The sequence below is a fragment of the Bactrocera tryoni genome, chromosome 1 (genome assembly GCF_016617805.1).
Source record: "Bactrocera tryoni isolate S06 chromosome 1, CSIRO_BtryS06_freeze2, whole genome shotgun sequence".
In the NCBI taxonomy this organism is placed as follows: domain Eukaryota; kingdom Metazoa; phylum Arthropoda; class Insecta; order Diptera; family Tephritidae; genus Bactrocera; species Bactrocera tryoni.
Window position 1 is genome coordinate 81,628,301 of NC_052499.1, and position 23,667 is coordinate 81,651,967.

Here is a 23,667-nt window from a genome sequence, read left to right on the forward strand (position 1 = left end):
TTTATTCTAACAAACACACACTATTATAAAAGAAATTCTGAAATTTTTGGAAAAAAAATATTTTAAACACAGCAATTGCGACGACCCCTGGGAAAAAAGATGCGTCCGCGATAACTCCTTACATGATCATACAAAGTAAAAAAAATACGTGTTTTAGTTATAACCTTGAATAAAGATCGGTTGAGTAGTTCTCAAGAAATTTTGCCAACCGACTTTGAAAACACAGCCTAGCTAGCCTCGAGCGCACAAGTACTCAAGGCTGTATCTCCCAAACTATTTCTCAGATCAATTGGAAAATTTAGTGCAATATTCAAGAGGTTTTGTAAAATGTAATAAAATAATAATAAATACTAACCCAGTAACCCCTTAATCCAATGACTTTTCCAGTCCTCGAAACACATTTCATAAGCACGTTTTGGAATAGCCTTTAGCTCCTTCAACGAATTTTGTTTTATCTCTTCGATCGACTGAAAACGTGTTCCACGGAGTGGCTATTTCACTTTTGGGAGCAAGAGAAAATCACACGGAGACAAATCTGCTGAATGCGATGGTTGATATTATGATATTCATTGCGTTTTTGGCTTTAAATCCGTTCAATCTCTTATTGATGAACCAGTTTCATACCCAAAGCATCCACCAAAATCATTCAAACGAACTCGCGAGAGGTGTCGAGCTCTCTTGCCATCTCTCTAACACATGCCTGACGATTTTCAAGCACCATAGGTAAATTTTTTAATATACATATTTATCAGTTGAAGGGGCCGAAAGTCGTTCAGAACGACGTACGTCTTAAACGATCTCTCGACCGTCTTTGAAGGCTTTGTAGCACTCATAGGCTTGTGTTTTGTGAAACTGAATCACCGTAAGCCTTTTTAAACATTTGCACTGATTACGCACATGAAATTTGGTTAGAAATTTAAAATTTGAGACAAATTCTTTGTTCGATATATTATTTATCTCAACGCTCTACTGAGGTGTACCGACTTAAACCGACTTCTGAAAGCGTACTGGTTGACAGATCGCGCTCATACATATTTGCCATCATAATTAAGGACAGTCCTACCATTTTAGCAAAATACATATTTTTTAAAATTCATTTACCCAGGAAATTTAAATTAAAATTTCCGGGATACTTTTTTTGTCACAATAGTAGTAGGTATAGCAAATCTTTCAGAATACTATTCATCGGAAAAATTGCGCTTATGTTTAATCAATGGAGAGAAGTAAAGGGCAGAGGCGTAAACAATTATCTAAGCCGCATATATGTACATATGTATGTATGTAGATATGTATTTGTTTAGTACAAAACTTATAAAAAATTCGCGATTCATGGCAATAATGCATTTACGAACACAACTTGCCACTAACGTACACATACATACATAGTACATACTCATGTACATACATATATACACATATGTACGTATATACACATATCAAACATGTTATAACATCTAAAAAAATTATCAAACAATAAAAACATGACAACATTGTATTGAAGGCAAGATTAAGAATAAAGAATAAAATCGTTAGCAACAAAAAAAAACTTCACATACGAGCCCTGGCAATATCGACGCGAATCTACGAACACAACATGTCGTGCCAAGCCGCTCACTCAGAAGTTGTGCCCTACAACAAATGATACAATAATTGCCCGTAGCCATTGCCATCATCGTCGCCATCGCCATCACCAGCGCCATAATCGGCGTCAGCGCTAAGCACAACAACGCTACACGACGGTCATACGAAAAAAAGCGACGAAAGCAAAACCCCAATAACAAATGAAAAGCTAAACACGTCAATGTCGTTCCCGGCCCCACAACAATTGCTACTGCATGCTGCTTTTGTTGTTGTGAAGTTTTGTAAATACATACATATGTATGTATGCATATAAGCGCATAGGTTTTTTATGTGGTGCCTTTGTTGTGGTCCGATTGTGTTTTTATCATGAATTCTTAAAAAGCGCGCTCTGTCATGCAATCGAAGTGTCCGGCGGTCGGTTGGTCGGTCGACGATAGCACATACAAGCATATAACAACCGCTGACACACCATATCCGAGACACGGAGCATAACGCTCTCATGGATACATAAGTATATACATACATACATACATATTATATACTTATGGCCGACAATTTCGTCATCTTCAACGGTGCAGCCAACACGGTTGCGGCGGATGTGCGCTTTTGAATTGCCTGCTTGTCCACCATTGACATATGTACATTTATGTATGTATGTTACATATACCAAGTAACAACAATAATGACATGACCAGCGAAGAACTGAACTGCGCTGGCAGAATAGCAACAAAAAGCGGGGCACTTGTAAAAAGTGGTTGCTATTCGTACCTCAATCATGTAATTATTTCCTCTGAGTGCCTCAACCACTTCGCTACGCCTCGACCACCATTGTCACCAACAACAACATTACAACGATACAACAACTACCGTCAAAAGCTGATGCCAACCAAAGAACAGCGCAATGAATGGCATATATCAACATTCAACCATATATCTAGATTCAGACATATAAATACATATGCATGTTTGTATGTACAAGCACATACATATGTCCAAAGTAGGGTCCGAATATACACGCTTATGCATACATACATGTGTGTTTAATAATAGGAGGATTCTAGCGTGTTTTGATATATCTTTACTCACTTTCATAAGCTTTCGTGTGCGAGCACTTCCACTGCCCGTTCAGGGCCAAAAAAGTATAATTGTTTGAACAAAAGCGCGGAATGAAGGCGAAGGCAAATATATAATACATACATACATATGTATATGTATGAAAGTTCCTACATATGTTATAATCCGTGGAAAAATGAATATGCACAAATTTTCGTGTCTTCTGTTTGGTTACTTTGCTCGATTCAGGTAAAGTAAAGCGTGGCTGTAGTTCCTGGCAGGCTTTAGACAGCAATGGTGGCAGTAAGAGCGTTGCTAAAACCGCAAAATGGTGCACTGATATGCTTTGAAAGAAGATTATGTATTAATTTAAGGGAATCAGATCAAGTCTTACTTGCTTTATTGGTTTACTTAGAATTCTACTTGGTAATATTTCCCTGGCAAGGTAAATCGATTTTTTGATTCTTGGCCTAATTAGGCGTATAAAACTTATATTTCATAATTTTAACAAGAATAAAATGATAAATGCACCTTGAATGGTGAAACAATTGTGAAACCAACTAATATTATAAGGCGAATTTATGGACTTATTCATTTTATTATTGGTATGTTAGGCCAGGGGCGATATACATATACATATATATGATTAATAGAGATTTCGTACGATTGTCGATCAGTTTGTATAGCAGCTATATCTTATAGTTTTCCAATATCGGCGGTTCCGACACATGAGTAGTTCCTTGGAGAAAAAGAACAAGGAAAATTTCGGATCGAAATTTACAAACCTAAAGTAACCTGTTCAGGATATAAACAACATTTATGATATGCTCGGGTTTTTATTGTGTCATATTCAATAATATCTGTCTTCGATTCGCAATTTCTATAGTTGCTTCTGCTCTCTAGTCAAAAAATTACATGCAAAAGTAACAACATAGTTATTGAGTTGAATTCGTACAAGACAGTATGCGAACACCATAGCGAAAACCGATTCAAAGCTGTTTTTTTTTTATATGCTGAACAGGATATATTAAGTTCGACACGAAGTTTGTAATGCCCGGAAGGAAACGTCGGAGACTCCATTAAATATATTTCGAAATGAATAACGTGACGCGCTGAATCGATTTAGCCATGTCCGTCTGTCTGCCCGTCTCTGCATCTGTCTGTATATGTTCCTCAGTTTTTAAGTGAAATTTCACAAATGTTCCTTTTCCCCCTAGAAGCTAAAAAGCCTATATTGCACTATAGCTTATAGCTGCCTTACCCACTGTATGATCAAGGTCAAGTGTTTGTATGGATATTTTTTTCATTAGAGATGATATTTTCGCGATATTTTAAAAAGTTATTGTCTAAAACTCTGAGGAAATTATTGAATTCGGATAAGTATAGCACATAGCTGCCGAACTAACTGAACAACCGGAATCCAGTTGCATAGATTAGGTGCAACCGAAGTCAACGTTTTTTCTTGATTTTCATTCACATACATACGAATCTATTATTTCGGAGTATCAGCTGTTTGGTGTGGCCATTTTTTGCATTTTATGAAAAAATTTAGCAAAATAGTGCATATATTTTTATACCAGCAGAAAGTAGAGACTACAAACAACATAAAGTCTGCTAATTAAAAAAAAAATATTTTGACGTGTGATTTTTAATTGAAATTTAAAGGCCTTTTCACTTTTAAGTAGATATTAGGGTTTCTCTCTAATATTTTAAATATGAACAAGAAAGGAAGGGCTAAGTTCGGGCGTAAACAAACACTTTATACTCTTGCACTCTTCAGGAAAATATGGAAGCTGGGCGTAGTATCGACATACTAAAAATTATTTTCCTGGATTTCATTAAAGTATCTCAGATACAATCAGCAATCATATAGAGTAAAGTCAATCGGATGTTCGAAAATCCTGATACTATTTATACGGCAGCTAAGTAAAGTTTTCGTCCAATTTTATCCATTTTAGGCACAAAATGTTATGTTATGAGTAAAACATACTTCTCATTTTCATTGAGATTACTTACATATTGACCGATATATGCAATATAAAGTCACCCGAAAGTTCTTTATATTAGATATCTAGGGGCTCAGTGCAATATTGACTCAATTTAACTCATTTTTAATACATATAAAATAAACTTGAGGGGATTGCGTATGGCATACTGTAAAGTAATTATATTATTCTTCCGTTCTATTAATTACTTCTTGATTTGTACACTGGAAAGTGACAGAATCAAATAGAATTTTAAACCGTGTCATATGAGAAGTAGGCGTTATTAATTCTGCTCATTTTCGCACTGCGTCATTAGAATATGAAAATAATGTTACGTACCAAATTTAGTCGAAATCGGTCGATCGGATCCCGAGATATGATGCGACGTCTATCGTCCAATTTTTACCCCGGTTTCAATAAAGCTCCCTCATACCATCTCGGGTGTAAACTTTTACAGCTCTGTCATATTTAGTTATTCATTTATCACACGTTTAGTAGTTTTTAACAGTACTGTTATATGTCGAATGGACGGGGTTGCAAGAGTATAAAAATATAGGATCTTTGAAACACTAGAAGGCAAGTTTACACGAAATTTTCTGAGAGAAAAAATTGTTTTTACCATATATAAATAGAAAACCCATAAACTTTGAAATTTTCACATACATTTTGAGGTTATGCGAGGCAGTCTGTATGTAAAGTTTATAGATCCTTTCCTTACCTAGAACTTGGCCTTATAACGTTTTTCCATAAGGCTCGTAATTCGCCGGAAGTAGAGATAAGCCATTATAAATTCTTAAGAATTCAACCACGCCCCTCTTTCTTTCTTTCTCTCCTTTCTATTCCTCCTCTGGAACACGGATCACTCATAAATTACATATATGTCCTTTACTTTTTGTTATTTTATCTTTCATTTCCGATGGATTTCAACCTACTATGAAAATTTTTTTATCATCTTCAAAGGCTTCTGACTAGTCGATTAGCCTTTTTAAAAAAAATCTGGGAACATCTTTTCATAATATAATCTTGAAAGACACATGTTATTTGAATATAAAACCAGAGGGCTTCATATTATATTTCATTCGGGGTTCCCCGTCCAAATATGTTATCATGAGCAGAAATCATTGCTAAAATCACCTTTGGGCTCAACAACAATAACGATACATAGAAGATGAAATTTCTTACTTTCAATCAAAGTGCACAAAAAAAGTATTTATTTCGGATAATTGTAGTTACATAAAGCATATGTTTTGTCAAGACTCTATACTTAAAAATATTACACACATACATACATATATACATATATTTGCAAAGGTGCACACCAGCGCTGAAGACCCTTCTACATGTGTATTAATCACAATGCTCTGATGTGTGGATTAATTTCTAATTTCAAATAATACTCTTGTAGTACAAAACGAGTTCATATCAACGTTTATGTTTACATTTTTTCCTTACCCACTTCCCTTTGTTTATCGATGGCAGGACATTACAGGCATTGGCGACGGTTGCGGTTTAATTTACCTTGATGGAGTGCACTCCGCCTCTCTACCACTCCACCTACTATTCGTTTATGTACATACACACGTATATATGTATGGTTGCATGCATGTATGTGTGGCTGTGTGCGCGTGTTTAAGCTCGTCCAACCCTCAGTCCATTTCTTCATTTCTTCGGTCATTTGTCCACAAGTTTGTGTATCGCCGGCAATTTCGTATACCCTATTGTTGTTGGTGTATTTTTTCGTTTGTTTCCATTTTTTTGTTTTTGCCTCAAGCCGTAGACCTACTATGCATGTGGCTAGCGAGAGGAAACCCTCAACTATAAGTTGTGTACTTTTTCACATGCGCATCGTTGTATGCATCGAGATAGGTTGGCGGATAGACGCAGACGGTTCAAGCCCACATGTTAACATCATTAATCATGACATTTCAAGACTGACAGCAGTGGCCGATCAGCGGCGCATCACTGAGACGTCGGAATGAAAGCAATTTTTTCGGTATTCTTTTTTTCCTGGTGCTAGAATTGCTGCAACAGGCCCGAAGGCTGCAGTAACAACAAACAGTCACACACACTAGCAGAGACAAGATAAATTTGCTCACAGCACAATCCGCATTCAAAGAAAAGGTAGCGAACAACATTTGTCATGTGATTACTACAATTTTCGAAGATAAATTTAATTAGGCCTTATTGTGCTAGTAATAAGGTGTTAGGTTAGCTGGACACGGGCAAAAAAACGACGAAGAAAATTATTCACATAGAGCAGCGCATTGATTTAAAGTCTTATCCCAGTTCCACTAGAGGAAAAGGGTAATTTGCTCACATCTGAGAATATACAAACTTGAATGAAAGCATATGTTACGGTTTTTATATCCAACAAAACTTCAAAAAGCCATATTCTCAAAAATAAGTTACAAATTTAATGAATAAGGAAGGGAAAGGAAATTAAATATTATTGTGTTTTATATAAATTATTATCGATTGCTTGAACCGATTGCGCCCATTTTAGTACCCACACTTAACATTACGTAATCACTTAATTTCACTTGTATATTTTGCTGACACACTAAAGTCGACCGGATCATTAGCTATTAGTAATTACTCATATTTATTGCTTAACCTTATTAAGATATCTTGGAGTCTCATCAATATACACGGTATAAGTGACCTTATCAGAGGAACAGAAATCAAAATATTAATTTGGTTTGAATCGGTATCGTAATTTATGATGAATTATATTTTACCTCAAAGTAAGAAAAGACACCATTTCGAATTTTCGAAAATTTTCGGTTAATAACTATATATAGGTGTAGTTTTTGGTTAAAATTTTAACTTTTATTTAAGAAGAAGGCAAAGCAAGTTCGGTGCTTTAAGGCGGATGAGGCAAAGCGTCTAAAGACGCTGAGTTCCGAACAGTTTTTAACCAGTCTAGCAACATGCGAACTATCGTTGTCGGGATGGAAAATAATTATCTCGTGTCCAGGCGCGAATTCCGGACGTTTTCAACAATCGTTCGTTTCAATTCGATAAGTTGTTGTTGCTAGCGATCCCCACTAATGGTTTCACTGGATTTTAGAAGCTAATAACACCGTACGCCCTTCAGATCCCACGATACAGAGGATTACCTTGTCATCTTAGACGTTTTGAAATGTTTGATTGAGTGACTACCATAGCTTCTGCGAGCTCTTCTTGTGTTGCCAACAGTATTCATTTAGTAATGCCTCCGGCTCGGACTTTTAACACTTTTTTGTCAGTCAGTCCAGGTCGTTTTTCGCCTTTTGAATCATGAAATCGCAAAACACTTTTTTCACGCGCGACCAGCACCTTTGGCGTTTGTTTTTTACGCTTCAGATGAATGGCATATGGTATACTGAAAAAAACACACAGTAAGGTTGGTCTGGTAGGCCAATGAGGCACGCATAGACCAGTTTTGGTCCTTTTGGATGCCAGATTGAGTTCAGACACGTTAAACAGTAGTTTATCCGCGCATGATAGGAATATTAGAACAATGGAAGAATAATCAAGTTACGCAATTTTTTGGAAAACTACTCGAATATAGTTAGTTTCGAGCGTAACAATCATATGGGAGTTGGTTATGGTTATTATCCGAATTAGTCTATGCCATCAATTATAGTGAATACTCTTCGTTCGACGAATCCCTTAATTTTTGGCAAAAAGAAGGGACAGAAAGTGAATACTGGGGTTGATTATGATATCCCTCACCAAGATCCAAGTATAAGTAAGATTAGATTGGCTTAGATAAAAAGACAAGAATTGCACAGCGACCTTATGCCTACTGTGGCCTCTCCAAAATCTGGGTGCTAGCGAAGCGATGTGACCCCTATTTGGAAACATGGGTCCAAGGGCCTTTAACACAGATTCTTATCCTAGAGAGCGCTATAATTTCCGAATATGTACTACAGATAGGACCACTGTAGTATATACGTATGTAGCTTTCATGCAAACTGATTGGGTCCTGAATGGGAACATTAACTTAATGCTGCGTAAGCTAAAGGAACCAATGATTCTAAGGCTTGTAAGGATCTAAAAGGCACGTATCCGATTACCTTATAACACAAGAAGCTGGAAAAGAATCAAAGTAATATTCCTACCAAAGTCATGTAGAAGAACACTCGAAAATGTAAATGCCTCCTTCATGCTGAAGATCACAGAAAGGCTAATAGACATACACATCAGATCAATTGTAGCGGACAACTTATTGACTGTACAACATACGGTACATACATAAAGGGTTATTCAACATAAACTGCCCTACATGAGGGGATAAATGTAATAGAAAATTCGTTTTATCTCAAACAGTATACAATGGTTTCCTTTCATGATATAGAGAGAGCTTTTAACAATATACCAGTAGAATTAAACATGGCCATTGAGTCTCCAACACATGGCGACTTAGGTCACATGGTGTGGATGCTTACTGAATGAACTAGTTATGTAAGCAGAGGCACTCTGCAGGGAGGTGTCCTTTCTCTGCTTTTACAGGAGGTGGCACTGAACGAAATACCAATCCAACTCAATGGAGGAAGCGTTAAAGCAGTGACTTATGCAAACGATTTAGTGTTAATGGTATCAGGACTGTTTCTATCCACAAACAGTGAGGTAATGGAAAGTCCCTTATAAAGGTTGCACCAATTGGTCGCAAATAACGGACTAGGTGTTAACCCTAGTAAGTCAGAACTGATGCTATTCACTAATAAAGCCAAAATACTTCAATTTCATCGTCCCTCACTCGAAAGTAGAACAAATTCGCTATCACATACGGCAAAACATCAAGAGGTCGAGATCGAAACCAAACTAAACTGGATAAGTTCGTGTGTCACCGAACATTTTATACTCTCGCATGATAAAGTGATAATCGAGATTTCATTATCCGTCATTTACATATTTTTCAAATACCGTATTTGTGTAAAGTTTTATTCCGCTATCATCATTGGTTCCTAATGTATATATTATACAGAGAAGGCATCAGATGGAATTCAAAATAGCGTTATATTGGAAGAAGGCGTGGTTGTGAACCGATTTCACCCATATTTCGTACATGTCATCAGGGTGTTAAGAAAATATTATATACCGAATTTCATTGAAATCGGTGAAGTAGTTCCTGAGATATGGTTTTTGGTCCATAAGTGGGCGACGCCACGCCCATTTTCAATTTTTAAAAAAAGCCTGGGTGCAGCTTCCTTCTGCCATTTCTTCCGTAAAATTTAGTGTTTCTGACGTTTTTTGTTAGTCGGTTAACGCACTTTTAGCGATTTTCAACATAACCTTTGTATGGGAGGTGGGCGAGGTTATTATCCGATTTCTTCCATTTTTAAACTGTATACAGATTGAAGGAAACGACTCTGTAGAGTTTGGTTGACGTAGCTATAGTAGTTTCCGAGATATGTACAAAAAAATTAGTAGGGGGCGGGGCCACGCCCACTTTTCCAAAAAATTACGTCCAAATATGCCCCTCCCTAATGCGATCCTTTGTGCCAAATTTCACTTTAATATCTTTATTTATGGCTTAGTTATGACACTTTATAGGTTTTCGGTTTTCGCCATTTTGTGGGCGTGGCAGTGAGCCGATTTTGCCAACTTCGAACTTAACATTCTTATGGAGCCAAGAAATACGTGTACCAAGTTTCATCATGATATCTCAATTTTTACTCAAGTTACAGCTTGCACGGACGGACGGACAGACGGACGGACAGACAGACATCCGGATTTCAACTCTACTCGTCACACTGATCACTTTGGTATATATAACCCTATATCTGACTCTTTTAGTTTTAGGACTTACAAACAACCGTTATGTGAACAAAACTATAATACTCTCCTTAGCAACTTTGTTGCGAGAGTATAAAAAATTAAATGGAATGCGGAGGGCAACTTGTTCAGTGGTTACTGGGGCATTTAAGTCATGCCCGACTGCTGCGCTTAATATGCTCTTACATCAACTGAACATAGATATTTTGAAATGAAGATTAGCAACATTCTCTGCTTTAAGGACCAAGTAGATTGGAAGTTGAAACATCAAAAGGTATGGGCATAGCAATATCCTGAACCAGCTCGAAGTAAGCAACTGGATTATGGTGTGTTCCACGTTCTTCCAATACCTTTTCTTCCAATTATATGGCATTCATTATTATAGACTCCTTGGCTTTCATGGCAGAATTCGTGCTCTTCTTAGCTTAAACATGTTTTACTTTCTGCACAATACATTCTTTGATCCATTTATGGAACAAGAGCAAGACGAAAACAAATTTCAAATTTCTTTTTGGTAGGAAGAATCTGAAAGCAATCACTTATTGGTGACATGGTTGCATAAGTTAGATAAGAAGTGCGATAATGCACCATCTCATACAGCATTGGTTATTCGTGCCTCATTCGCCTGATGTGGCAAATTCACATGGCCACTCCGAGAACACCGTTTTGAATCAAATGAGGATATAAAAGCTGAATAGAAGATGGCCATCACGACGGAGGATTTTTCCAAGTGCTATGACAACTGGAAATTTCGTTGGTATAAGAATATCTGAAGGAGATGAAAAGGACAAAATTCACCTTACAATTTGATCACAGTAGTGTGAATAAATATTTTAACCTAAAATGTGATAATTGATGCATGATGAGTAAATTTATGGAAGCCGCAGACTTTGTTCGTCGTATCATAAAAAAATATTTATTACTCTTATATATATCGCTTAAGCCGAAAAACCGTTATTCATGACTAAAAATAAAATTTTAAATACCTGTAAGCCCAAATTACAGCTTAAGGCAAGCAAAATACCGAGTTTTTTTAAGCTAACAAATCTTCATTGATTTAAAGACGCTGTTCGTACCTTTGAGCCGTGTACTTTCCAAGTTGCAAACTTTTAATGCTGTCAAAAGCCCATTTGTCCTTGTGCCAAAAGGAATATTCCGCTAAATCTGGGTTGACTTATATACTTCCGTTTCCGGCAGAGATACATACATTTTAAATTCACTTCAGCTCACACACACACAATTGCAAACTTCTAGAGGAGTACATACATACATACATACATACATGTGGATATGTATTTACGCACACCGACACCTTCGCCGAGAATTTAAGCAGATTTTTATGCAAATGTCCTAATCAAATTCGCATTTCAAAGTTGAACTTGTTATCCAAGCTGCGCGTCGTCGCAGTCGCGGAAAAACCAGTTTGCCGCAGAAGGATAGAAAAACTTTTGCAGCTCAGCGGCAGCTGCAGCAGCCGCAGCAAAGCGGAGATTTCTATTTGTGCACCTTCCATTCATGAATATACTTTACTCGCGCGTATTGGTGTGTGTGTGACCGCCACTATATACACACACACATGCACTGCTCCTATAAAGTCGTTTACCAATTATGTATCTTTATACAATACATTTATAGTATATATGTGTGTGTTTATATGTTATATGCATGAGTATCGAGTAGGTAATTGGTATCGACTACCAAGAATGCGGAATCTAGCTGCGAGAGAAGGAGATAACTTGCACTTCACATTATTTGCCGCAAAATGAAATTCCACCCATTTTTAATTTATTCGCACTCAATATAAGAATAAGAACAAGAAGAAGAAGAATGAAAAAACGCGTTTGATAAAAAATGTGGCGCAATGCCTCGACGGCGTATTGGATTCTCACTACCCGCAAGGATGTTATCGCCAAAGGAAACGTTACTTCACCACTTCGACACCAACCCCCACCATTTCCCGCTGTCACGCCCACCCGACGCCGCTTGCGATAAGTAAAGCGGCTGCTCCAAGCATAACTCCAATTATCAGTGACGCAAACCAGGCTTCGAATTTAACCTTAAAACTTAAGATTTGATGGCGAGCGAAAAACCGGGAGAGCGATTTTACTTGTGGCTCCGTCGTTTTTAATCAAAAAGCAGCAAACGCGCGCTTAAGAACTTAAATCTGCATGTCGAAAGCGATTAAGTAATTCTGCTTGCTCTCCCTCCACGCTCGTGCGCTCTCATTTCATAGAGCGCTCTTACATTTGAATGTGTGTGCATTTTTGTGTTTGTGGTTGCCACGCAATTATTCCCGCTGAGCCATACATTAAACGCAAATGAAGAGTGGAAAGATTGCATAACAACAAAAAGGAGGCTTTTCGGTGAACTCTTAATTTCAGTTAAATTGGTTGAATGACTACTGGCTCCGGTGTTGAGCTGGCCTGACGTAACCAAAACAAAGCACCACGGTATTACGGCGAAAGGATAAAATTAGAAGCTCTGGTGACACTGTTGTATGCATAATTGCTCAACCGCATGAAAGTTGCTCGCGGATGGCGCCACTCCCGGCCTCAGCTATTTGCAGCAATGAGTTTATTCCAATTGGGAAAAGGATGCTGCCTATTTGGGTATGGATGTACATACATACATACATACATATCTACATACGCGTCTATTCAATTGTTTACGTTACACTCGATGCTGCGCCTTTTTTCTCCCGGCTGTGGTGGCAAGGTGTTGGAGTTCGGGGCCCTGCCAGATGGATATTCGTTTCGCCGTTCAGCAACAACTGCGCTGCTTGCTGATACAAAGTGATTAATGACAATTTAAACGCTTTCAATTAAGCAATTTCACGTGTAGCTCCCGGAGAATGTAAACTGTTACATGGAATTCGCGACTAGCAGCGAGTTACTTAATACAAATGGTATGCAAGCATCAAAAAAATTCACAAAAAAACAACTCATTAGAAAATAAATTTTATGGTGTTATATTCTCTTTGTTTAATTGTGTTGGAATGCATTAACAAATTATTTAAATTATCATCGGAAACTTGTTAGAAAGTGGCGATTTGATTTGTAGAAATATCATTTTAGCAAGAGCCAACTTTTTGTTTTAAGAACAGAGCGACAACGAAAACCAAATGCAGACCAAAGCCTAAATGCAGTTTCCATGACCGTGGCTATGTGAAGCATCGAAATCTACGCTCCTTCCAAGGCTAAAGATGTGGACTATGAACTATTTTAAGGTAAAAAATCTAAATTGAGAAGAATTCAACAGGGGTTGCAGGGTGGAGCTATCTCACCGTTGCGGCTTAACTTCTACATCTCGAAACTCCCTCAACCACCAGAGGGATTTTCTATCAACTCGTGCACTGATAATTGTACGGTAATGATGTTGGCAATGAAATCGATCTACAGCGACCATATCCACTTACTGACACACAGACAGACTTTACCTTAATATTCCAGTCGATGGCGTTAAAACTCCGACTGTCAATAACATAAAGATTTTATGTGTGACATTCGACAGCCTGTGCTTCTTCACTCCGCACGCGACCGCGATTATTGCCAAAGTACATAGCCGAAACAAAATCCTCAAGGCGCTAGACGGCAGCATATGGGGAAAAGACAAAGAAACGTTCTCAACAACATACAAGGCAATCTCGCAATCGCAGACGAGGATGCTGCAGACGTGTCAGAGCACAGCACTCCGGACTACAGCAGGATGCCTCTTGATGTCTCTCATCGAACATCTGCACAGTGGCGCCCGTATGCTCCCAGTTGAGGAGCATAATTAACTCCTCTGCAAGCAGTTGGCGCCACGTAGCGAAAAGAAGAAATGACTGGCGCGCTGTTGTTAACTCGGCTATAATCGCGTAAGCGGTGTCTACGCCAATTAAGAAGAAGAAGCAAACAGTTTCTGCTGGGGTGCTTTCGCAGAAATTATCTCTGTAGTCACCTACGTCGAGCGGAACCGCCTCCTAAGCGCATCAGGAAGTCCTTTCCTAACCACGACGATGATATAGGAAAATACATCGACCAGACTTCGGACGCAACAAATTTCAGATGTGCACTGACCGCCATTTACAGTGAAGCCACTAGCACCTTCACCAACTCCCTCTCAGTGAATGGCGGACTAGGAGCCAAACCACCACCTATTGCAAGCGAAGACCTCCAGTTGCCGCAAGAAACTAGAGTGAATCTCGCTCAGCTTTGTTCTAGATTAAGGCAGGTTAAGCTCCTACTTATCCAGAATCGACCCTGTTATATCAAACATATATTCGGCGTGCCACGAGTTCTAGTATGACACAAACCACTTCCATAATCCAGAAAATAGTTACATGATAATAGATTAGACGAATACGAAGGGTGGTTGAGCGAAATCCGTTTTCAACGGGCTTTCAGTTAAAATCATCTAAATTGTGTTTCTATGCGTATTCCTCAGCCAAAAGTCACGTAGCATTGTTACCAATTTCACGGACCTTTTCCAACTCAGCATTAATAACAATTTCTGGGCGACCCGGCTGTTGGTCGTCATTTAAATCCTCACGACCATATTTTTAATTCAGGTAAACCAGATATAAACTTGAGTACTTGAGTATAATCATGGCCATAAATATTTTCAAAAAATTGTACTACATGCCTGCAATTTTTTTTAAGTTTAACACTTTGTTCCACTTTTGTTTTATTTAAATGTCTGCAATTAAACCATCTTTCAGCGGATTTATAAGAAGTTAGATGCGTTTGAAAAAGGATGAATCTATTTTGTAGATTGAATTTGTCTGAATCCGAATGCTAAGGATAATACCTAGAGACAAGATTCATGAATATTTTTATCCGTTGAACTAATAGATAGAGCGATCGATGGAAAGGCGCCAGAAAATATGTTTGAGAGGAATTCAGTGGCTAGATATAAGTAGCTGATTTTAGATTACATATGTATCTGCATATATATAAAAAATATAAAATATAATAAAAAATATAAAATATATAATAATAAAAGTAAATATAATATCTTGCGATTTAAAAAACGATTATACGCCAAATCCTTTGTTCGACTACTACGACTCTTAAAACGCTAAAGATTTTTTGTTTTGTGTTTTGAATACACTTCTTTTAATATTTTTTTCTTTAATATATTTTTTTATGAAGATTTAGGTATAAAGGAATGGAAATGTGGGACTGAGGTAATGAAATTACCAACCCAAGCATGTTACAAGTGTTACTACTTTATCAAACTTACTACTTCAGTGTAAAAACTTATTGACTTGGAACATATGCTTGTCTTTGCGCATTTTAGCATACACCATATAGACAAATGGGTGAGCAATGTACAAGTATGTTGTCACTATGTACATGCACTAAGCTAATATTAACCCTCGAGCCCCCAAGTCGTCAAGCATAAATCATCTAAATCACTTAAACATGCACACACGTACACACAGGCACATATGTAACTATGAAATCGTAGGATATGCATATATGAGTGAGCTTATGTGAATCTAAGCAAATGCGCCCGCGTGCTAAGACATTAAATAAATCGTTGCCTGCCAAATGTTTCACATGCGATTTTTCTTCGAATTTTCTTCGGCTTCTTACGGACTGTGGAACGATTTGCTGCGAATGGCGCACTTTCAAGCAATTTTATAGTTTTGTATGTGACCAGTAAAATTTGCACTATGTGCCGGTAGGAAAAATCTGATAAGCAACATTTTTTATAAGCCAATATTATGGCAGCCCTATTTTTGACTTTATGTCAATTGTTAGAATCTCTGTCAAGGACTTTTTAAGGACTTTACAAATGAGTCACAACCCGGAAAATGGCAAATGTTCACGAGGTAGTGGACGCAATTAAGACAAAAGTAAACCTAACGTTGAGGTAGTTAGGTGTATTTCGAATTCCTATATCAAAAATTAATTGTTCTTGAACATTTTTGAGTTGTGACTTTTTTGTATTTATGTAGTGTGCGATATGTTTGGTATATTATATGTCTAACTAAAACTTTCCTACATAGCGTAGTCAGTCTGTCATGTGGCGCGCAAATTTTGCTATTGGATGAAATAAAAGTTGAAGTCTTTGCTAAGGATAAGTTGTTAGCCGCCCGTTATGAGCAGGTGGCACAGTCAAAATGTCACCGTCAAAGCAAACTGGTGGTGCAAGTGTTTGTACGTCTTCGACATGTATGTATGCAAATTTCGAAATCTTTGAAATAATTTATTGACAGACGTGATTGCAGAAATATCTACCTATGTATGTACATATTTATGTTTATACAAATATATATACATACGTGCCAAGATGTCAAAATAATTACACAACAATTTCGCAACTGAAAATGTGTTAAAGGCACACACATGCATATATTTTTAATTAGGAAATACATATGTATTTTATAATAGATGACCTCAGCCGTGCCGTGGCTAAGGTATAATTAAATAATATTATAGTTAGCGGAGCAGAGTAATAGTATTATTTATGATATAAGAAGAATATATTCTAGGGGATGTAAAAAAATCGAAGTTTGAAAATGATGGATACGAATTTTGTTTGAGTTGATTTTAAGCACAAATCAACATAAAATATTGCATTTTTTATTTTATTAATTTTATATTAATATTTGCAACAAATGAATAATTCGCAAAGTTTTTAGTTAATAACATTTCATATTAAGAATGAGGTAGGTTGGTCAGATCGTTCTTAATTTGTAACAAAAATATAAAAATTTTTAATTTAATTGAATTTTTGACTATTTGCTGCACAATGTTCTTTATTCAAAAATTATTTGGTAGCATTCCGAGTATATCTGCCAAATTTAAGAATTCAGTTTGAATATGTATGCTATCATTTTCATCAACATCAATCAATCGAAATTTTTTTTGATTTTTTAATTTATTTTATTATTTATTTTTGAATTTTGAAAACATGCTGTTGTATTAAAATATTACGTTTTTTATTCATGAATTGTCTTCTTTTAACATAATGGAGATACAAACTATCTTATCCTTTAAGTCGGATCAAACTGAACACAGTGTGCTTTATTTTCTGAAAATCCGTTTGGTGGTTAAGAAGTTTACCCCGGACAAACAACGTGAAATGTAATTTTTAACTACACTGCTGGTCTAAGGTTAGAATAAATTGTTCTATTTATAAACATGCGTGCTCTTATTGTCCAAAATGTTTTTCTTATCAAAGTTGGAATCTTGTCCGAAAGATATTTGCTCATGCAATAGAGGCCCGCTAATCCGGATCAATTAAAACCGGCCCCTATCCGGAATATAGGGAAATCCGGATTACCAAAGACATATCAGAACTATGTATTATGAAAAAATATTTATAATTTTCTGCTTGTTTATTATAACAAATAATACACATGTTCCAAAAAAAAAAACAAAAAAACTTAAACCAATAAAGCATAAAAGCGAATGTAGGGAATAATAAACATGTGATCCGGATTAGAGGATACGGATAGAGAATGTCGGTCCGGATGACAAGAGACATAATAGAAATTTTGAGTTGTTTAACCCTGTCCGGATTACAGTGGATTAGACCATGTCCGGATTCGCGGGCCTCTACTGTAGTTGGTTAATTTGCGGAAAAATAACCGTACATTGGAAGATTCCACAAATGTCTATGGCAATCACGTGTGTTTTCGGTTGGTCATTGAAATAGACGCACCTTACATTTCTCTGTCTTGCGTAAACAAGTGCCTTTTTTTCTATTGTTTCCGAGCTACATTTAAATTAATGGGAAAATCTACTATTCTGAGCTTATTGAAAAGTAAAAAAATACACTTTTTTCAATACCAAGGACTATCTAATCGAAACATTGCCAAACAGATAAAACGCAGCTTCAGAACAATTAATAGATATTTGAAAGATCCAGAGGCATATGGAAAAAGCTTTAAAAGTCTAAGTCTGCAGCTAAGATTAAGGATTTAGTCGGAGTAAAAGCAAGCCTTTCAACTGTACAACCTACAATCAGAAATGCAGAACACCTAAAGCGTCTGAAAACCAAGAAAAAACTTTTTTATTCTAATATTGGAGCAATATTGTTTTTCATATCAAAAGTTGAAAAAAATGGAATTCCATATTTCAAAAATTATAATATGGAATAAGAAACTGTAAATAAGAAAAAATGCATAATTGTGTTGCTATTTTGCCATGTTCAAAATAATATTAATTAAAAGCTTGACTTTAACAATTTTATATTTTTCAATCTGGTATTTAGGGTAAAATTTTGTCTTATTTATTTTTAATCCATTTTTTAAGAGTAAACATATATTTTTAATTTTTAAAATCCGGTCTTTGTGATTATAAGTTTTAGAATTATCTTTAGATATTTTATTTCAGATTTTTGGGATTACAAAAAAACATCAATTTGAATTAAATTTTCTTTTTATAAGTGATCACTAGCTAATAATCTTTTTCAGAAAATCAAAATGTTCGGTTAAAAAAATAAAAAAAACTATAATATGTAACTCAACGTAACTTGTTCTGCGTTTCATTTTGTTTCAAAGCGTAAGATTCTTAAAATTTAGCTCTAAATAGTGGAAAATTCAAAAATATCTTCAATCTCAATACATACTTCATATCTCAATACAATTTCTTTGAGTGCAGATCCTTTTTCAAATCTTCAGACCAATTATGGTCGACATAACTATAGAAATAATTTATATATTTACTATTTTTATTCACAAATAAACTTATCTCAATGGCGTAAGCATCTAATAACTACATTAGAAAAGCATATATTACGAAACTTTCAAGTTTTTTCCGTAAAACCAATTTGAAATTAAATATTTTTTGTTTCATTATGTAACAAAAATATTGCTGCTTTCTACGTAGAATAGTCGTTCAAACTTTTTTTGCGGTTTTTAAATTACCAGAAACACGATTTTTCAGCTCGATTACGTTTCCATTAACAAATATTTGATTTGCAAGTAATGTGGCTATTAAATCGCAAAGAATTCAAATACTCAGCGATGGGATAAGCGTAAAACGCGCACTCATTCAACAATAAGTTGCGCCTAAGATAGCAGCAACCGCAAAGTTTCACGGAGCAACAAAAAAAAAAAACAACATGAATGACGGCGTAGGAAATACCTACGTTTTCGTTTGCCGTCCACTGTCGCAACACCTCGCTCCCCCACTGCTGCGCCTGCTGATGCAACGCGCAAACCTTCGGCTTGCGATTATCGCAGCATCATTACAGAACTTCCACCGAAGAAATGCTCAAAGCAAAACTCAATAGAAATAAATAAAAACGTAAACGCCTGTAACCTTAAGAAAAAAATGCAGAAAATGCCCCCACCGAACACGATATAAAATTCTCCACTTTATGTGGAAAAAATTCAAATACAGAAACTGGAAAAAAGTACAAATAAATGCTTCATCTTTTCTTATCGCATGCAATAAACCAAAATAAACGCTTCATTTCCATTTGTCTCGCTACAAATTCGCCCTCAGACATTCGCGTCAACCGCCAAGTGGGAAGGGCCGCACAAGGACCGTCTGCCTGGGCCGAGGGCCAGTTCGGTTTAAAAGAGCGCACTGTCAGTTCTGCAACGTCACTTCACCATTCAGCGGCATCAAACGGCAACAGCAGCAACAACATCGACGCCGGTGTCGCTGACGTAGCATGCAAGATGCTCATAATTGTTGTTGTTGTTGGCAGCAAAGGTGGCCATCGTGTAGATATGTTTGCGATTGCGCTGTTGCGGTGGTGCGATGGGAGCGATTGTTGATGGACCAAGAAAAGTTGCGATCTAAAGCAACGCCAGTGGCGAAGCCCACCCAACTCGGCGGGCAGCGAAGAGGCTAAACATCTGCACTGCCCAGCGGCCACTTGCTCTCCCTCCAGCCACAAGGGCGCATGAACACGCAATGCAAAATAAAAAGAGCTAAACAATTTAAGAAGACTCTTTGCTATTTACTTATTATTATTATTCCTTTCTTTTTTTGCTGAGAATAAGCTAAGGTCTTGCTTTTATTTTAAATAAGCGTGAATGCAGTGAGGGAATTAAAACAACAACTAACAGCAACAATTACATCAGCAGTCATAAAATTGCGGCGAAAAAAGCAAAAACAAAGCGTCATTTCCGGTGCTGGACAGACGGTTGAAAAAATGGCGGGCTAGACAACATTAAACCGAGTTTCTAATTATAATTTGACAAAAACATTTAAGTCAAAGTTGTGTTGAGGGGAATTCGAAAGGCGATGTGACTTGTTTTAAGGAGCGGAGAGTTTAGACTTAAATTATTTATGTCTATATAAGCATATGATTGTTGTCTTCGAGATTTAAGCTCATTCTTATTATGCAGGCAGAAAAATATAATTGAATTTGAAAAATTTCGCTGACGTAATTTCATATGCATTTCCTATATACTAAAGGAGGACCCATTTCTAGCTTCTCTACACTTTTCAATAAAAAAAACACATAAACTTCAAATTTAATGAAGAATGTTTATTATCATTCGAAAAAAAACATTTTTTGGTACTAATTTTTTAAAGACTCTCTCTTTAAAATGTTGGTCATAGCTACGTCTCAGATGGTCTATCCGTTGAGTCCAATTTTCGATGACTTGTTTGAGCATTTCGATTGGTAACTGGCGAATGGCATGCGTGATGTTTTGCTACAAGGCCTGAATTGAAGCAGAATTGTCCGCATAGACTTTAGACTTTACATATTCCCACAGGAAAAAGTCTAACGGTGTGATATCACACGATCTTAAGGGCCAATCGACCGGCCCAGAACGTAAAATTATCTGCTCACCGAAGTCTTCTCTCAATAAATCCATTAATTGATGCGATGTGTGGGAAGTGGCGCCATCTTGTTGAAACCAAATGACGCCGAGATCACGAGCTTCAATTTTAGGCTTCAATTAGTCGCTTATCATGGCGCGATAACGGTCGCTATTGGTTACGTTTTCACCGACATGATTTTTGAAGAAATCTATACCGATGATTTCATCACAAACCACACCATAACGTTGTTTCTTCTAGATGAAACGGCAGCTCTTGAATGTCTTCCTAAATGTGGCAATTTTGAATGTGTACATATTTACCTATTAAGCCAGAAATAGGCCTCATCGCTGAAGGAAGTTTTGCACGAAAACAACTTCTTGGAAATTTTCAAGAGCCCATAGGTTGAAGCAATGTCGCTTGGGAAGGTCGAGCGGCTTCAGTTCTTGCACAAGCTTTATTTCGTATGCGTTCAATTCAAGATATCGACGTAAACTACACCAAGTCGTTCCATACGTCAGTTATCCAGTCCTGTCATCGATTTTTAAGATGAAGTTTTTTAGTGTAACAAGTATAAACTTGTTCGTCTGTTTTTTAGATATCCGTACGAAATTGAATACGTAGGTGCATTTTGATGTTACATATATTGATCAGTGATTCGAATCGGTCAGTACGGACAACTGTATCACATATCTCCCATATAACCAAATATTCAGATTGTTTAAGCTTCGTCTTAAAAATCGATGGCTCGAAACTGGTTTTATACCTATAGTACGTTTGGCAAAGTTATTCAGAACGATCCGTAGAACATTGTCTGCATACGTGATTTTTTAGATGGACACGGGTGAATCATGACACCACCAATATTCCGTGGTTTTGGGCTTTTGGTCAAGGTGGAAGTTTATTACGAGCAATTTGAACCTTACGAACCTTAACCTATATCGGTGGTTGGTGTCTCTAACTAACATGCTCATGTGTGACCACCTTTTTTATATAATTTCTGTCATTCAGTGCACACTGCTAAGGCGCTAATGGCCGCCAAAGGGTGACATAAAAACTGCAAAGTGCTTTTTGGGCGATTGGTTGGCGAGGTTGATGTTGATAATGGCAGCATAACGATACATTTGCGGTCTCTATGTTGTCAAAATTTGGAAAGCAACGAATCGAACAACCAACTGAAATAATTTATATAGAGTAGCACAAATCAAAGGTAGATAGTATTGAAATTAATTGTAATTTAGTAAAATATCCATAGAAAATATTTATATTTTTATTATCGCCTTCAAAATAGGCTCCTGAACCAATTCCGGCAATCTTCCATATACCATACCTGTTCTGAGACTCGACAGGGATAGCCTTCAATATTTTCAACGAATTTTGTTTTATTAGGTTTCGGCAAATTTTTGGATCGCTAGTCGACTAGGATAGCCTTCAATGCTTTCAACGAACTTTGTTTTTTTCGATTTCGGCAAATTTTTGGATCGCTGTTCGCAAGTTTGTTTTAACATCATAATCATACACCCACACCCACGTCATGTCACTAGTAATGATGCGTTTGCTGAATGTAGGGTTCTCAAGCATACATATATTTTATAACCGCTACTACTTGTTGTTTTTGTAAAAGATTCAGATGTTTTGGTACGAGTCTAGCATTGGTACGTATTATACCCCAAACTTTAACCAAAATATGTGGAGTTGACCCGGAGAAGTTGATTTCCAAAACCTTTTCTTCAACCTGTTTGGTGTTATCGTCATTAACAGACGTGGGTACACGAATCGCTTGAGGTCCGTTTTCGATGATTTCATGGTTTTCACTGATATATTCGTGCCCTTCAAATGCTTTTGTTCGAGAAAAGAGGACTCTCCAAAACAGTTTTGCAACGTTTTAAATGATTCCGAAGCCGTGTAGGTTTTTGTAGGATACAAGTGAATTCCGTTAGACTCTTTATAGGTATTATTTGCATCCAACAAAGTTAAGCTATCACTCCGAGTGTGCTCACAACATTGGAGATTTGAACAAAATCTTTACACTCACGGCTGCAACGGCGACAAACGTGATGAGAGGGTGAAAAACGAGAAAAATGCCAAAGTGCGCCGCTCCAAAAAACGATCATTAATTATTTTACTTTTATTTTTTTAACGCATAAGGAAACAAGTAGCAACAACAAAGCTTATCTTTGTCCATAAAAATGAATAACCGAAAAATGTGTATGTATTTGTAAGCGCAATTGTTAAATTGCTGTCAACGCCTGTGCGCTTGTCAAATGTTGCTTGACGGATTAAAACAAAAACAAAAAGCTTTCAAAACTGCTGCATTTCTTTGCCATCAAAGACGCCATCTTTAATACAATATGTAGCAGTTTTATTGTTGTTAACAACATCGACGAATGATCGGTAGTAACTGACACACAATGCCGGCAACAATAAACAATGGACACAGCCGGAGCGGACAGTGGCCAACCGCTGATCATTGCGCGGGCCTAGCGCGCTTCTTCAGGTGTTGCCACAATGGCTTGTACTACAACTTCTCTTTGATGTTGAAAGACATTCACTTTTATATTGCT

At 36.9% G+C, this 23,667-nt stretch overlaps 1 protein-coding gene across 1 annotated transcript in view; it reads left to right on the plus strand.

Moving 5' to 3' along the window:
• LOC120779854 (homeotic protein proboscipedia) overlaps positions 1 to 23,667 on the plus strand; it is an 80,785-nt gene that overhangs the window by 33,391 nt on the left and 23,727 nt on the right. The window lies entirely within an intron of this gene.